The sequence below is a fragment of the Nerophis lumbriciformis genome, linkage group LG21, assembly GCF_033978685.3.
Source record: "Nerophis lumbriciformis linkage group LG21, RoL_Nlum_v2.1, whole genome shotgun sequence".
Classification (NCBI taxonomy): Eukaryota; Metazoa; Chordata; class Actinopteri; order Syngnathiformes; family Syngnathidae; genus Nerophis; species Nerophis lumbriciformis.
In genome coordinates, this window is record NC_084568.2 from 39,336,611 (window position 1) to 39,350,623 (window position 14,013).

The 14,013-nt window shown below is 39.6% G+C and overlaps 1 protein-coding gene across 3 annotated transcripts in view; it reads left to right on the forward strand.

Moving 5' to 3' along the window:
• Window positions 1-14,013, forward strand: part of LOC133620811 (triple functional domain protein-like) — a 263,468-nt gene that overhangs the window by 101,311 nt on the left and 148,144 nt on the right. The window lies entirely within an intron of this gene.

Consider the following 14,013-nt stretch of genomic DNA (forward strand, 5'->3'; position numbering starts at 1 on the left):
TAAAGTTAGTATTTCTTTGTCTAATTGGAAAAAATATCTGTTCTGCATGAAATTGCATACATTTTAAACTTTTATAGTATCAATATTGCAACTAATACATTATCATACTTTCATACCTGCCAACTACTCCGGTTTTCCCGTAATTAGTACGGTTTTCATCAACCTATTCCGGGTTACGGTTGCAGTGATAAAAAATACGGTTTTTCATTAATTAAAAAAATTATTTTTTTAAAAGTTTTATTCACGAAATCGCGTAACAACAATGACAATCGACACTGCTTCCCGTAACTTCCTATCGAGCCATTCCGAATGCCACGCGCGAGGCTATTTATAGCACCGCTGCCAAGCACGAGGCACCAGTTGCCATTGTTTCCAAACGAGCGAACGATCATGGAATCAGCCGGAGAAAAATCGCAAACGAGTCTTAAACCGAAAAGAAAACTGCAGTCATTCCGTGAAGAATATTCAAAAGCCTATCCGGGAATAATTATCCGTTCCAAAAAGGGTGAAAACTACGCGAATTGCACCTTGTGCAGACAAGATTTTTCGATCGGACACGGAGGAATTAGCGATGTAAAAGACCACGTTGGGACAAAAAAACACAAGTCTAATGCCGTAGCTAGCGATACAAGTGGAAAACTTTCAACGTTTTTCGTCGCCCAAACAGATTCTTTGGATGTGATAAATGCCGAAGTTTTATTTACAGAGGCAATAATTGAGCAATAATTGAGCATGGACTTCCAATCGCACTGGCTGATCACATGGGACAGTTATTTCGGAAAATGTTTCCCGACAAAATTTGGATTTTAGCCACAAAAAGGTAATGACACCAATGTTATCTATTGGAATTGTTTAGTACTGTTATACTGTTAAAAGTGTTTATACTATTTATGCTTTCAAGTCCAAGTTGAAGAAATCTTGTTAAATGTTGACAGCATAACTACCAAAATGCAGAAGTATGTCCTTAATATTTTTGCAGTGCTATTTCTGTTGAAAAGTTAAAATGATTACATTAGAGATGTGATGTGCCACTTTTCAAGTGTCTGATGGCTTCAATTAATTTTCATTAATTTTTCATATTTTGAATTCTTTTAAAAGGCTTACAAAAAAACTACATTTGAATTGTAATTCCATGCTGTTGACAGGACTATTAATTTTAATGAAGTTAGCTTACCATGTTTACAGTATGATCATTGTGATAGAAATGTGAATTTTAGGCACAGAATATTTTTTACAATTGAACAAGGCAGTAGATTATACAAGCTTGGACAGAAAGTTAATAATGACACCAATTTTTTTTTTAATGGAATTGTTTAGTACTGTTTTACCATTTGTTTACTGTAAAAAGTGTTTATACCGTTTATACTTTCAATTAACAAATTGAAGTCTTGTGAAAGGTTGACAGGATAACTGGCATTAACTGTCAAAATAATTTCAAACTATTGAAGTTAGCTTACAGAATAAACATGTCAATCAACCCATATGATTTTTGCTGTAATATTTTTGTTTTGAAAAGTCACTGTGACTGATAGAAAAGTGATGGTTTTAGCAACATTTTAACCTGTCTGAATGATAATAATCATTTTACGTCGGGGCCCCTGAACCCCCCACCAGGACTTTGTCCTGCACCTACCGGGGCCTGCGGCCCCTGGACCCTGGCTACTAGGTTTTTCTGATTTCAAAAGTTGGCAGGTATGTACTTTCCAAGCAATTTTTTGTCAAAATGAAAATAAATACTGTAAATATCTGTTAAACTTATGATTTCAAAGCCAGTTAACCATTAAATTGTACACTGTAAAATATTTTTTAGAAATACAATTTCGTGGTAACATTTGCGGTGCTTTTTACAGCATTTTACTGCAAAATTGAAATAACTACCATAAAATCTACAGTCGTTTTTACAGTGTATTAGGGATGTCCCGATCCGATATTTGGATCGGATCGGCCGCCGATATTTGCCAAAAAATGCGTATCGGCAAGGCATGGGAAAATGCCGATCCAGATCCAGTTTAAAAAAAAACTCCGGTCCGTGTTTTCCAACGCACAGATTTAAATAATACCTTCCACTTTTCTGCTGCTCCCTATTTCCGTTCCGCATTTTCCAGCACACCTTCAACACATCCACAGGTCTGTGGATTCTCACGCAGTTGCTTTTAGCTGCTGGCATTACACGACAGGCTCTTCCCACTCCTTCTTCTGTCTCCTTCTCACAGACAGCAAGCGCAACTTCTTACACACGTCACATACTGTCACATACGTATACGTCCTCTCCCAGCAGAGAGGTAGCAGCATGGCTAACGTTAGCTGTGATGCTAGCGCAGCCGCTAAGGTGCGCACCTGCTCAAACGTCCTTTGCGCACGGCAAATCTATGCCACGCACAAAATCAAATAAAAAAATAAGCGCATAACAATTTTCGACACACGGACACGACAGAGACAACAGTTTTCGTCATCATTGTTCAAATATTATAACGTCTGTCGAGACGCTTATCTCCATTCGGTGCCACACGCCCACACCATCAAAATGCCGAGGCAAACATTTCCAGATCAACACCGTATGAAAAAAATAGTGATTTTTTTAGTTGTGATTTCCTTCTCTGCATGAAAGTTTAAAAGTAAGCATATATTAATGCAGTATGAAGAAGAATGTTTTAATGTAGACATGCAAGCCTTGAAAGAACATTTTGAAAATCAAGACTACATTTCCTGCAAATGGGTGCATTTCTACCCTATATTTTAACTTTAGATTTATTCTCATATCAAACTCTTTTGGCTGTCTTTTTGACACTTACATCCGGCGCCCCCCTCCACACCCTGGATTATAAATAATGTAAATAATTCAATGTGATTATCTTGTGTGATGACTGTATTATGATGATAGTATATATCTGATAGTATATATCTGTATCATGAATCAATTTAAGTGGACCCCGACTTAAGCAAGTTGAAAAACTTATTGGGGTGTTACCATTTAGTGGTCAGTTGTACGGAATATGTACTTCACTGTGCAACCTACTAATAAAAGTCTCAATCAATCAATCAAAACACATAGAATCATCATACTGCTGTGATTATATGCATCAAGTGTTCATTCAAGGCTAAGGCAAAATATCGAGATATATATCGTGTATCGCAATATGGCCTTAAAATATCGCAATATTAAAAAAAGGCCATATCGCCCAGCCCTATTTTCAATGATGCCATTTCTGTTTGTCATGTATAATTTTGTCTATTTTGTGTTTATCCTTGAATAAACAGGTCAGTTTCTTGTTACCAACCATTGTGTATTATTCAAACTCCCCTAATTCAGCTGGCTAGTTGTTATCAAGAGTACTAAAACCCTTTTCAACATGATTCTGACAACTAAGTAGGCTAAATAACTTTAAACTTTAATACATGCTCGGATAGGCCAGTATCGGTATCGGATCGGAAGTGCAAAAACAATATCGGTATCGGATCGGAAGTGCAAGAACCTGGATCGGGACATCCCTACAGTGTATTACTGTAAAAGGAAAAATGGTGCAACATTCTTTTTTACAGTAAAACACTGGCAGTTTAGTTGCCAGAATAAGAAAAAAAAAATAGTGCTACAGTTTTTCCATTTCAGTAATGTTTTAAAAGCTACTGTGAATTTTACAGTGAAATTCTGGCAACTGAGCTGCCAGTTTTTTCTCTTAAAATAACAGTGGTATTGTTTTCCATATACCGTAGTATGTTGTTAGAAACACTGTATATTTCACAGTAAAATTCAGGTCTTTTACTATGAAAGCTTCAGTTTTTTTTATAGTGTATGAAAAAATAAAAATAATAGTGAAATGCATAGAGAACATCATATATTATTGGCTGTTACCTGTGGCCCTCTGATGGCGGTGAAAAAAGGAGTTTGACTACCGTATTTTCCGCACCATAAGGCGCCCTGGGTTAAAAGCCGCGCGTTCAATGAACGGCATATTTCAAAACTTTGTCCACCTATAAGCCGCCCCGTGTTGTAAGCCGCATCTAACTGCGCTAAAGGAATGTCAAAAAAACAGTCAGATAGGTCAGTCAAACTTTAATAATATATTAAAAACCAGCGTTCTAACAACTCTGTTCACTCCCAAAATGTACGCAAATGTGCAATCACAAACATACGTATATCAACATGGACAGAGCTGCGTGAAAAAAGCCACCCGGCCTCTTCGCGTAAACTTAAACTTACCTTAACCACTCGCTCATCTTTTCTTCATCCATCCCTTCGAGTTAGCTTTTATGATGACGCCGGCTGGAAAGGTCTCTTTTGGCAAGGTCTTCCTTTTGAATATCACCATGGGTGGAAGTTTCTGGCCATTAGCATGGCAAGCTAGAACCACAGTGAAGGATGACTTCTCATTCCCTGTGGTGCGAATATTCACCGTACGTGCTCCCGTTGTATCCACAGTGCGGTTCACAGGAATATCAGTTGCTGTGAAATAGTAATCCGTGTGCGGATGGAGAGATTGCGTCTTTTCATGAACCGGATCCCTGACGCTTAGTAGGAGCCATTTTGTGGTCTTTACAGATGTAAACACACAAAGGAAATGAAACGTACGGTATATCCGCGCGCTTTTTCTTCTTCTACGCGGGCGGGTGGTTGCTTACAGTAGAAGAAGAAGCGCTTCCTGTTCTATGGGGGCGGGTGCTTACCTTGGCGGTTGCTTGCGTAGAAGAAGAAGCGCTTCCTGTTCTACCGGGAAAAAAGATGGCGGCTGTTTACCGAAGTTGCGAGATCGAAACTTTATGAAAATGAATCGTAATATTAATCCATATATAAAGCGCACCGGGTTAAAAGCCGCACTGTCAGCTTTTGAGAAAATTTGTGGTTTTTAGGTGCGGCTAATAGTGCGGAAAATACGGTATGTTGTTGTTGTTGTGTAAAATGGTGCTGGGCAAAATTAGGATTGTTAGACCTTGGTTGAGCCATCCAGTTGTCCTTATTTGTTGCCATAATTATGGTAATAACCTGCTTAAAAACGAGATCTCTTGTTGTTCACAGCCGTACTCCCAATTGTTCCCTTTTACCACAAAACTATATTGATTATTTGGGTGGCATGCAAGCTTTGTCACACGGATTAACTTCCTGCCTTCATACTTCTAGCTGACCTTAACCAAGCTCTATTAGTGTTAAACCTATTTGTTTACAGGGTTCCCGCGGGTCATTAAAACGTGTTAAGTCATTAAATGCATTTTGGGAAAATGAAGGCCTTAAATGGCATTGAACATCATTACATTTGATGTCCAAAGGCATTAAAAAAATGCATACAATTGTAGGGGACTGCGAGGAGCGGTTGGGAGAGTTAGCAACCTGAGGGTTCCTGGTTCGATCCCCACCTTCTACCAACCTAGTCATGTCCGTTGTGTCCTTGAGCAAGACACTTCACCATTGCTCCTGATGGGTGGTGGTTAGGGCCTTGCATGGCAGCTCCCGCCATCAGTGTGTGAATATGGAAATAGTGTCGCCATACAAGTATAACCCATTCAGTCCGGGACAAATTAACTTTATAACTTTTCCGTCATCGATAAGTTGGTTTGTTTGTGGTTTTCAAACTGGATACAAGAGGTCACTTGAGCGCATTTATTCAACAGTGGAATTACCGTATTTTCCGCACCATAAGCCGCCCTGGGTTATAAGCCGCGCCTTCAATGAACGGCATATTTCAAAACTTTGTCCACCTATAAGCCGCCCCGTGTTATAAGCCGCATCTAACTGCGCTAAAGGAATGTCAAAAAAACAGTCAGATAGGTCAGTCAAACTTTAATAATATATTAAAAACCAGCGTGATGTGGGCGCGCATGGAGTCGTATATCAACATGGACGGAGCTGCGTGAAAAAAGCCACCCGGCCTCTTCGCGTAAACTTCCCTTAACCACTCGTTCATCTTTTCTTCATCCATCCATCCCTTCGAGTTAGCTTTTATGATGACGCCGGCTGGAAAGGTCTCTTTTGGCAAGGTCTTCCTTTTGAATATCACCATGGTTGGAAGTTTCTGGCCATTAGCATGGCAAGCTAGAACCACAGTGAAGGATGACTTCTCATTCCCTGTGGTGCGAATATTCACCGTACGTGCTCCCGTTGTATCCACAGTGCGGTTCACAGGAATATCAAAAGTCAGTGGAACCTCGTCCATGTTGATAATGTTCTCTGGCCGGATCTTTTTTTCAGCTATCTTGTTTTTACAATATGCACGGAAAGTAGCCAGCTTTTCTTGAAAGTCTTTAGGCAGTTGCTGTGAAATAGTAGTCTGTGTGCGGATGGAGAGATTGCGTCTTTTCATGAACCGGAAACCTGTCGCTTAGTAGGAGCCATTTTGTGGTCTTTACAGATGTAAACACACAAAGGAAATGAAACGTAATATCCGCGCGCTTCTTCTTCTTCTACGGGGGCGGGTGGTTGCTTACAGTAGAAGAAGAAGCGCTTCCTCTTCTATGGGGGCGGGTGCTTACCTTGGCGGTTGCTTGGCGTAGAAGAAGAAGCGCTTCCTCTTCTACGGGGAAAAAAGATGGCGGCTGTTTACCGTAGTTGCGAGGCCTAAACTTTATGAAAATGAATCTTAATATTAATCCATATATAAAGCGCACCGGGTTATAAGCCGCACTGTCAGCTTTTGAGTAAATTTGTGGTTTTTAGGTGCGGCTAATAGTGCGGAAAATACGGTATATGGACTCTTGTCAGTCATCCGCAATCTTTGTTTTGGTATAAGCAGGCGGGACCTCCTTGCAATTCTCTTCCTGTATGTAGTAGTTGTAGTGACACACTTTAATGTTGGAGCTGGAACTAATCTTTCACACACTTTTAATGTGCACATTGCTTCAAAGCCGTAGGAGAAGACAACGGCGAGGTTGGGCTGTGTGATGCTAACTTTATTTCAACAGCAATATGACACGCAAAATTTGAACAATAAGACCATAATAGTAAACATGTCTCTCTACAGAATATGTTCATAGAAAAAAATGTTCTCTATAATTTTCAAACAGTAAGGAAGAAACAAAACTACCATAAGGAAAGAATTAAGGCTGCAGCTAAAGATTATTTTTCTATCGATTAATCTATAGATTATTTTTTCGATTAATCGGTTAATCTATAGATTATTTTTTTCGATTAATCTATAGATTATTTTTCCTTTTACCGATTATTTTTTTTATTTAAAATGAAGATGAAAAAATAAATGTTGGCCAGTTTTTTCAAAAGGCATGACTTTTATTTACAAAAAAAAAAGTATGGCCACTCAGTCAACATTGACAACAACATGACAAAATATTCTGTAACAATGTAAACATTTAAAACTTTTAACATTTAACAAAATTAAAAGTAGCTTATTTGCTTTTTAATGTGCAAATATAAAAGTAAACATCCAGTGCAAATCTTAATATTCTGCAATAGTATAAGCATTTCAAAAGTAAAAGTATTGCTTATTTTGCTTTACAATGTGCAAAAATAAAGATAAACATCCAATACAAAAAAGTGCAAAACGAAATATTCTGTAACAGTGTAAACATTTCAACAAAAGTAAAAGTATTGCTTATTTTGCTTAATAACACAACAATGATAGTATGATTAAAGTGAAAGTTAATTGTTGGTTTGTACATAGTATATGTAACTGTTAATGTTGTAAAAGGTATTTGCACAACTAATTAACGTTAGCGTTAAAGAGGAGCGCGTCTTTGTAAACACTGAACAGGCACGCCAAACGCACCTCTCAGAGCGAAACCGTGTTTAAGTTTATGAATTTACAACGCAGATACAAATGACACATTCATGTTTTTGTGTAATGATGACAACGTATACTCACGCGGACGATTGACTAGTTGATGGTGATGGCAAGAACGCTGCTTTGCTTTTCAAATGTTCGTTCATAGCCGTTGTGCTGCTATGATAGGCCATTTCCGCTCGACACAGTGTGCATACAACAACTGTCAAGTGTTTTGCTTTTTTCGCTGTGCTTATCCCACACTTGAAGGGATGTACCTATGCTGAATGTGGCTTCTGGATTTCACTCAAAAGACCAGACCGTAGTTACTTTTTCCTTTTATTTTCCTTTAGTTTGCAACAGTTTTTCCAACCAAGAAACAGCTTCTTTTTTCTTCTTTAGTCTTTTTAGCAGTCTTTAGCAGTGTTAGTAGACTTTAGTTTCTTTAGCTGTCATTAGCTGTCTTTAGTAGCCTTTAGTAGCCTTTAGCTTCTTTAGTAGGTGAAAAACCTTTAAGGACAAAACACCACAAGATCAACATGCTGTAAAAAATCAATCAATTATCAATCCCATAATTTACAACTATTAATTAGGCTATCAAACTCTTAACCATTAAACAAGTGCAAGAAAATGGACACATCTTTTCCCTTTAAGTTAAAACAGATTTTAAATAAATTGTCTCAACATAAATGCACCAAGATACATATAAAATACATTTAAACCCAGAAACACAATAGATAAATGCAACAGAAAACCCAATATGCAAATACATAAATACCTAACCAATTAACCACCTATTTAGATACATATTTAAAATCCATATTCAATATAAATATATTATTAATTTAGCAGTGAAACACTCAATCTTAAACGCTGTCTACTGGTAGAAAAATGTCCCTTTTTCTATGCCTTCACCAGCAGCCAATGATCCAACACAGTTAAATCCAACACTTTAAGTTGAGCGACTTCACCCTCCTGATGAAGCAAACTGCTCCAACATTTATCAAACTAAGCAAAGAATATCAACACTAAACACCAGTTACATAACACACTGTGTGTATTTAGCCTCCAGACTAAGCACGCTACATGCACACAACCCCCCCAATCTCACCAGCGCAACAGGTGCGCCACACCCACGAAGAGAAATATTAAATCTTACATACTTTTGGCACAACTCTTGGTTATCTGTAATGAACTAAACCTTTTTCCACTCTGCGCTGGCGTCTTTTGTACTCCTTGATTTGACAAAGCTGTCTAATTAGCGGGCTCGCGCACCAGCAGATGAGACAGGAGCGCGCCGCGTTATACCTGCGCGTGAACGTAAACTGATCGGCTCTGATTTTATAAGCCGACTGGCCGAAATAATGCCGAATTATATACATTTCCTGGGGTTGCCTAGGTGAATAGGGATGCGGATGTGCTCTAAGATAAAATATAATTTTATTAAGTGGGTTTGGCTGGTTGCTAAACAGCCCCGGTTGCGAGCTCGCGCGTCAGCTGACGAGACAGCTGTTCGCCGCTACAACATTATTAGGCCGTTTATTGAAATACTCCCACACTTTTGACGACTTTTGGCGTGCTTTTTTTCCCTCGCTCGCACCGCTCGCATCGTCTGCTTTGCGCTCCGCCATGACGGCAGTGTGACGTAAATATGCGACGCGTCGACGCATAAAAACGACATCGACGTATTTACGTAACCGATGACGTCGACTACGTCGACGCGTCGTTTCAGCCTTAGAAAGAATAAACAAAAGAAACGTGCAAGAGATAACAAAAGAAAATTGAAAAACCAAAGAAAAGCATCATACTAATTGTTTTACTTAACCGGTAGTTTGTCCTTTTGATAGAAATGGTCTTTACAAAGTCTTTTAGGATGTGGGAAGATTTATTGATCTTTTTGTTTTCTTAGTCATCATTAGCGAACGCTGATTAATGGTGAACCCACAGAGGTGTTCTGCATTGTGTGCAAAAAGACCTCGAAACTTTGGCAATGCGGTCAAATCCCACATGCTATCAGCTAATCACAAGTCGGCGATTAAAGGCAGGCAACAGTTAACAATGTCAAATATCTTTGGCGTGACCAACAAAGCAACTTCTGCTGTATAAAATAAATGAAAATATTGTATTTTCCAGGCTATGGAGCGCACCAATATGTAAGCCGCACCCACTCAATTTTAGGGGGGTAAATATTTTTCACGTATTAGTTGCACCAGACTTTAAGCCTCAGATATGTACGTATATATATAAATGAGTTATTTAAACAGAAATATTTTGTAAATGTTTATTTAAATTCTTTGATTGTTTACAAATGGCGTCTGTTACACGGCAGTAAAACGGCTGATAAAACAAAACCGAAGTCTTTGTCATGAACGCACTAGCTGCGCAAGCTAGCTCTCCAATCAGCTAAACCGACTCAATAACTCCACGCTGATGTTTTGGTGAATTTACTGAGGAATTTGTGAAACTGAAACAATACAAAAAGAATGCCATTGTAGGGTAACAACACTAACACTGACACTCGTAATTATGTTAGCATATTAGTTCATGCTAATGACCAGTGTTGGGTTAGTTACGGAAAACCAGTAACTAGTTACAGTTACTAGTTACTTTATTTCAAAAGTAACTTAGTTACTAACTCAGTTATTCAAACCAAAAAGTAATGCGTTACCGTGAAAAGTAACTGTTTAGTTACTTATATACAGTCAAGAAAATAAGTATTTGAACACCCTGCTATTTTGCAAGTTCTCCCATTTAGAAATCATGGAGGGGTCTGAAATGTTCATGGTAGGTGCATGTCCACTGTATGAGAGATAACTTAAAAAGAAAAATCCATAAATCTCAATCTATGATTTTTTAACAATTTATTTGTGTGATACAGGTGAAAATAAGTATTTGAACACCAACATTAATATTTGGTAGAGTAGCCTTTGTTTGCAATTACAGATGTCAAATGTTTCCTGTAGTTCTTCACCAGGTTTGCACAGACTACAGGAGGGATTTTGGCCCACCCCTCCACACAGATCTTCTCTAGATCAGTCAGGTTTCTGGGCTGTCGCTGAGTAACACAGACTTTCAGCTCCCTCCAAATATTTTCAATTGGATTTAGGTCTGGAGACTGGCTAGGCCACTCCAGAACCTTGATATGGTTCTTACGAAGCCACTTTTTGGTTTTCCTGGCTGTGTGCTTTGGGTCATTGTCATGTTGGAAGATCCAGCCACGACTCATCTTCAATGATCTGACAGAGGGAAGGAGGTTTTTGGCCAAAATCTCACAATACATGGCTGCAGTCATCCTCTCCTTAATACAGTACAGTCGTCCTGTCCCATGAGCAGACAAACACCCCCAAAGCATGATGCTACCACCCCCATGCTTCACAGTAGGGATGGTGTTCTTTGTATGCTACGCATCATTCTTCTTCCTCCAAACACGCACAGTGGAATTATGACCAAAAAGGTCAATTTTGGTCTCATCTGTCCACAAAACTTTCTTCCATGACTCCTCTGGATCATCCAAATGGTCATTGGCAAACTTAAGATGGGCCTTAACGTGCTGGTTCAAGCAGGGGAACCTTCCGGGCCATGCATGATTTCAAAGCATGACGTCTTAAGTGTATTACCAACAGTGACCATGGAAACCGTGGTCCCAGCTCTTTTCAGGTCATTGACCAAGTCCTGCCGTGTAGTCCTGGGCTGATTCCTCACCTTTATTAGCATCATTGAGACCCCACGAGGCGATATCTTGCATGGGGCTCCACTCCCATTGAGATTGACCGTCATGTTTAGCTTCTTCCATTTTCTAATGATTGCTCCAACAGTGGACCTTTTTTCACCAAGCTGCTTGGCAATTTCTCCGTAGCCCTTTCCATCCTTGTGGAGTTGTACAATTTTGTCTCTGGTGTCTTTGGACAGCTCTTTGGTCTTAGCCATGCTGAATGTTTGGGTCTTACTGATTGTATGGGGTGGACAGGTGTCTTTATGCAGGTAACGACCTCACACAGGTGCATCTGATTCAGGATAATACAGTGGAGTGGAGGAGGACTTTTAAAGGCGGACTAACAGGTCTTTGAGGGTCAGAATTCTAGCTGATAGACAGGTGTTCAAATACTTATTTTCAGCTGTATCACACGAATAAATTGTTAAAAAATCATAGATTGTGATTTCTGGATTTTTCTTTTTAGGTTATCTCTCATACAGTGGACATGCACCTACCGTGAAAATTTCAGACCCCTCCATGATTCCTAAGTGGGAGAACTTGCAAAATAGCAGGGTGTTCAAATACTTATTTTCTTGACTGTATATATATTTTTTAAGGCCCCATTGAATGCCCTTTTAGCCTTCATTTCAGTACTGCTATTGCACTGGAGAATAATACAATGTGTTGATCAACTTGACATGCATTTGCAGCACTGAACTCTGCTAAGCAATGTGCTCTACATACAACACACAAAGACAAAGATATGTTTCAAAGGGCCAATTTGTTTCAGGCCAGGACAAATTGACAAAACTATTTTAAATAGCTGCAACATTACATACATAAGTAACAAACAGCATAATAACAACATAGCTGTAAACCAAAGAAGGCACACACTTCATACACAAAGCGTTTTTTTATTTCAAGGAATTCTGAAATAAAATCATGTCTGAAGCTCAGAACACTCTACACATTTCCCCACTTTTAGTTTAGAGAAAAGGAAAGATTGGCCTGGCCCACTAGCATCCCTCTTTATGTTTGTGAACTTTATAGTCTAAACATTTAGAGTGATGTGATAATCAAACACTCTAGAAGTCTAGAATGAAAGAGTATAATAAGAGAATTGACAGAGTGTGTGTACCTTCAGTGTGCAGTTAAAATCCAGCCGCTGTTGGAGGTGAAGGTGAAGTGTGTGTCTCTTTACTAGCTTCGTCCAAGCATGTTGTTCTTGTAGCGGTTTCAGCATATTTGAATTGCTAGGTTAGGATCTTTGATCCAAGACACAACTTACATTCAACTAAAATGTTCTTTTCTTTGTGCTCGACAAAAGAAGAGTATTGAAAATATCTCCATTTTAAGAAACTCGGCTTCGGGCTTCGCCATGACGTCTTGTTAGTAAACACAGACACGCCCCCTCCCACACACACACTTACCGTATTTTCCGCACTATTAGCCGCACCTAAAAACCACAAATTTACTCAAAAGCTGACAGTGCGGCTTTTAACCCGGTGCGCTTTATATATGGATTAATATTAAGATTCATTTTCATAAAGTTTCGATCTCGCAACTTCGGTAAACAGCCGCCATCTTTTTTCCCGGTAGAACAGGAAGCGCTTCTTCTTCTACGCAAGCAACCGCCAAGGTAAGCACCCGCCCCCATAGAACAGGAAGCGCTTCTTCTTCTACTGTAAGCAACCACCCGCCCGCGTAGAAGAAGAAAAAGCGCGCGGATATCACCGTACGTTTCATTTCCTTTGTGTGTTTACATCTGTAAAGACCACAAAATGGCTCCTACTAAGCGTCAGGGATCTGGTTCATGAAAAGACGCAATCTCTCCATCCGCACACGGATTACCGGTACTATTTCACAGCAACTGATATTCCTGTGAACCGCACTGGATACAACGGGAGCACGTACGGTGAATATTCGCACCACAGGGAATGAGAAGTCATCCTTCACTGTGGTTCTAGCTTGCCATGCTAATGGCCAGAAACTTCCACCCATGGTGATATTCAAAAGGAAGACCTTGCCAAAAGAGACCTTTCCAGCCGGCGTCATCATAAAAGCTAACTCGAAGGGATGGATGAAGAAAAGATGAGCGAGTGGTTAAGGTAAGTTTAAGTTTACGCGAAGAGGCCGGGTGGCTTTTTTCACGCAGCTCTGTCCATGTTGATATACGTATGTTTGTGATTGCACATTTGCGTACATTTTGGGAGTGAACAGAGTTGTTAGAACGCTGGTTTTTAATATATTATTAAAGTTTGACTGACCTATCTGACTGTTTTTTTGACATTCCTTTAGCGCAGTTAGATGCGGCTTACAACACCGGGCGGCTTATAGGTGGACAAAGTTTTGAAATATGCCGTTCATTGAAGGCGCGGCTTTTAACCCAGGGCGCCTTATGGTGCGGAAAATACGGTACTTGCTTATGGCAGTCCATCGATGTCGATGATGACGTTGCTCCAAGCGAAGTATTGGATTGGTTATTGTTTTGCCTTTCGCCTGTGCATAGCCAGGTGGCTGCTCAGGCCTATGTGTGATCCACAGACTTTGTCACAGGAGGGGCAGGGGAAGGCAGCAGTGATGGTCGCTGGTGCTGTGGCACGTTGGTGTCTTTGT